The sequence below is a fragment of the Palaemon carinicauda genome, chromosome 24, assembly GCF_036898095.1.
Source record: "Palaemon carinicauda isolate YSFRI2023 chromosome 24, ASM3689809v2, whole genome shotgun sequence".
NCBI classification, from domain to species: domain Eukaryota; kingdom Metazoa; phylum Arthropoda; class Malacostraca; order Decapoda; family Palaemonidae; genus Palaemon; species Palaemon carinicauda.
Genome location: NC_090748.1, coordinates 25546766 through 25551765, shown reverse-complemented (window position 1 = coordinate 25551765; position 5000 = coordinate 25546766).

The following is a 5000-nucleotide window of genomic DNA, read 5'->3' as shown; positions in this document are numbered from 1 at the left end:
TATATATATATACATATATATATATATATATATATGTATATATATATATATATATATACATCACTCAATACTGGGGATAAAGGGTTTCCCATAGCCGTACCAAATGTTTGTGCATAAGATTTTCCATTGAATTCAAATTGACAATCTTTTATACATAGTTTAATTAATTCTATTAAAGTCTTTTGGGAAAATGGTAGATTCAATTGCCTATTATCTAAGGTTTCATATGAAAATTTCAGTTACATAGAATTAATTAAACTATGTATAAAAGATTATAAATTTGAATTCAATGGGAGATTTTATGCACAAACATTTGTTACGGCTATGGGAAACCCTTTATCCCCAGTATTGAGTAATCTATATATGGAATTTTTTTTAAGTAGAATCTTAAATAACATCATACCTAATAATGTAAAATGGTTTCGCTATATTGACGACATAATATGTTTGTGGCCATGAAATGAAAATTTAGATAACTTTTTTCTTAGATTGAATAGATTGGTACTATCAATAAATTTCACTATGGAACTGGAGAATAATTGTACCCTACCTTTTTATGACTGTCGCATCCACAGATGTAACGATAGACTCAAGTTTAGTGTATAGAGTAAGTCAATAAATATCTCAGCATATATCCATTACTACTCAAACCAAGGCAACAAAGTTAAGAAATCTGTATTTACTTTTATGTTATTAAGACCATTTTGAGTGTGCAGCCCTAAATATATTGATGATGAAATAAATGATATTAGAGCAGTAGGTAAAAATCTCTAGTACCCGGAAATTGTGTTGATGATGCACTAAGAACAGCAAAAAAAGACCTTTTTGGGTAATGATAACAGAAAAAAAAAATACAATACACAAAATTTACCTGTTCTGCCTTATTGTAATTCTTTTAAAGAATTTCCCCAACTGTGGAAAAATTTCAATGTAAATGTAGCATTTAAGAGTAACAATACAATAAAAACAGCCTTAATAAAGAATTTTCCTGACATTACCAAGGGAAGTGTATATCGTATTCCATGCAATGATTGTGAAAAATACTATATTGGTCAAACTGGCAAAGCCTTAGAAAACATAATTGAACAACATAAGAAAAATATCAGATATGTTTAAGATAATAATGCACTATTTGCTCACGTTAGAGATAAAAATCACACTATTAATTGGTCAGGTGCAAAGAAATTGGTTCATTCAAATAACTTAGTGGAAAGGAACATCATAGAGTCCCTTTTCATAAAAGAAACCTTTGAAAAACAACTTGAATATTGGATATGGAATGTATAAACTCGACGCCTTTATATGTAAAGAGATTTGTAAGATATATGCAAAAAAACTTCAGCCACTTAATAAAGAACTGAATGTATTGATAATAATTAACGTCACTGTGAAATTAATATTTAGACCTAAGCTACCATTCACTAAAGGGTACAATTATATTATATAGTACGCACAAGTACATTGGTACTATATAGGGTTTGCTAGATATAAGTATTGATATATATGTAATTATATGTTTATGGTAATAATGTTATATGTGCATATATATATATATATATATACTTATATTATATATATATATATATATATAAGTATATATATATATATATATATATAGATATATCTATATATAAATATATATATATATATATATATATATACATACATGTTAATCATGTATAAAAAACATTTATATGTAAGTCTGTATATGTGTCTGTATATGTATACCAGTATGTGTACACGTATGTATATGTCTATGCATATATTATGCATGTGTTTGTATGTATGCCTGTGTGTATATGTATGTATATGTCTTTCTTTATGTTTATATATAAATGTGTTTTATATATACATATAGTTTTGCTTATGTATTTATATATAAGGCTACCGTTATTCATATAAATAATCTATATTAAAAGTAAAAAACAAGAATTTACTTGCCACTAGAAATGACCCTATATGGCAGGTGTTTAACCCTGGATAGGTACGCTCCTCGGACACCCCTTTAAGGGTATACTCGGTCGCGCGCGACACCGACACAAAAAAGATTCTTGAAAAATCTGTTTTTGCAGTAACCTCCTTTTTTTTTGGCCAAAAAAAAAATTCAATGAATGCTTAAAACTACTGTAAAGATAAATACTACTTATCTGCAGAAAAACTATTTATTATAAATATTTTTAAAAATTAAGTAGAAAAAAAGACCTTACATAAAAATTCATAAAAAAAATGTATACATATATACACAAATCCTTTTAGAATTGATTCTTGAATGTTTAGGACACATCTTGATGTATTTTGGATGAAGTCGGACCCATGGAGGTGAAGATCTGAAATGAGAAAAAGAGGGTAACTTTTTTTGGCCAAAAAAATTTGTCCAAATTTCATGAATTTTTTTGGGTACCCAAATGAAATAGGAAGTGGCTATTTTTTTTTTAGGGAATAAACATATGTTTTCCTAAAATAGAAATATGTAAAAAAAATCTTCATTATTTTGTAAATTACATTTATATCAGTGGCCATATCAAAAGGTCATTTTTTGAGTACTTAGAAATTTTGTAAAAAAAATACATATATTTAATATATAATATGATATTTATGCAGGTAAAAATATACCAAAATATCACAAATTCTCTATAGGGAACAAGAATATATATAAATAAGGCAACTTACGCTTCGGATATGTCCACAAAATGGCCACCAACCACACTGACTCAGACTCCCAAATCTGCCACCTGAAATGTAGGAAGGGTATGTCAATTTCAAGGTGTTATTTACTAATCTAATTATTCTTCGATATGCATAAAAATTGTATGGTGGGTTGCTGGATGATTGTCGATTATTTTACGACTATAAAATTGGAATTCTGACCAAAAAAAAAAACAATTGAAGAGAAATATAATAAAAAAAAATAATTGTAAAACAATATATTTCAGCTAATAAAATTTGATGATATTCAATCAAAAAAAGAAGTAAACAAAATTTTCATGTTGTAACTTACAAATAACGCTGCGTTAAAGTTTGGACAGACGCTGCAGTTTGGACAGAGGACACTCTGGTGGATCAGACAAACAGGACTCTTGCACCGGAGACACGCGGTGTTTGTCTTGCGGTCGTCCCTAGGTGGGCAGCTGTGACAGCGAATCCTTTTAGGGAGTTTTATGTGGCCAACGGCAATTTGAGGTCTTGGTGGTTCCTGCTCAGGTATCTTGAAAGTATCCACCATGATTTGACGGAATCCCTCCGACAAACCTGTGTGACGTTAGATACCGATGTATTGCCTGGGGAGCACACAACTCGTAGGCGATATCTCTGAGGAACATTCGCCTTAGCATTGTCTTGGCGAAGGGCAAGCGCGTATAGAGAATATAAGAATGTACCATTATCATATTCAATATCCCGTAAAAGAGAGTCAGAGGCCAGCGTCGTGACTTATGAATACAACTAGATGTAGAACACATCTGGTCGAATGTGTCTACACCTCCCTTGGTCGTATTATTGAAACATCTGAATGTCGGTCTTCCTTTTTTCGACTTCAGACGGATCACGATGCAGGGAACTCAACAGCATCACCTTCTTAGTCCTACTAATTTGCTGACACTGTAGAGTTAGATTGTGTTCGTAATTGAACACTGCCACTGAGTCCTTTGGGGGATGCACCTTCTCCATAAGTTCCTTAGGAATATAAGGCTTTTGGCGAATGGTGCCACACAAATGCATGTCCTATCCAAGAGTGACAAAGCGAGCGGTAGCGTTGTGAAAAAGTTATCCGTCGTCACTGTGCGGCCACTTCTCTGAAAAGGTGCCACAAGATCAGACGTAAAAACTTCTCCAAGCGTCGATCCTCTTGGTATCTGGACAGTGTCCTTCCCCAAGTAGGCAATCGCATTACACATGTAATGGGTATCGGCATCACAAGCCAATACAATCTTGATACCATACCTAGGAGAAGGGAAATAGAATTAGTAACTAATATAGGTAAAAATATAAAACAAAATAAAAAAATACACAATATACAATTATATTACTAATAAATATAGTAATAATAATAATAATAATAAAAATAAATATATAAGAAAAACATTTACAAATACGATAGATAAATTATCAGATATATAAATGACCAAGTTATACATAGATAGAGATAGATAGAGATAGAATAGATGATATATTATATTTTAGATACATAAATCATATAGCAAGTTCTTTACTTCACAATATATATATATATATATATATATATGTATATATATATATATATATATATACATATATATAAATATATATATATATATATATATAAATATATATATATATATATATATATACATATATATATAAATAAAAAAAAATTTATAAATAAAAAACAATAATAACATGTGCAAATATAAAATACAATGAATTTTACTTAGCAGGTTATTTGGAATATACATCTTGAATGGACAGCGCCCCCGGAAAGGGACAATCTGTTCATCCACAGTCAGATGTGGTCCTGGGCTATAATTGCTTCGACAATTGGTCACCACGTGATCGAAGAGTTTTCTAATGGGTGCGAGGGAATCCATTTTCACCCTCTCTGCTCTGGTGGCCGAATCATCGAAGCGAATTACCCTCACCTACAGGGTGAAACGACGCTCGTTCATTGTACATCTGCACAAAGGATTTCCCTCTGTGAGGCTCCACATGTCCCAGGTCGGTGTATGGTTGTCTGACCACACTGCCGTCATTATTAGGATACCAATAAACGCCTTCAGTTCCCTCAGGTCAATGTCGCTGAGGGCAAGGTTGCCCTTATGATGGTAATGACTCCTCAATAGGGCAAGGCGTTCATTAGAATGCAAAACAACCTCGGCTAGCATGCAGTCGCTCAAAAAGAGCGAGAAAATGTCGGACACTTTGCTCGTTCCCAACGTGAGAGAAGTGGGACCCCCAGGCTCAATCCTTGGTGTGAACATATGGGGAAGGGTGGGATTTGGGTCTCTATGCCAAACAGTACCGTCGCG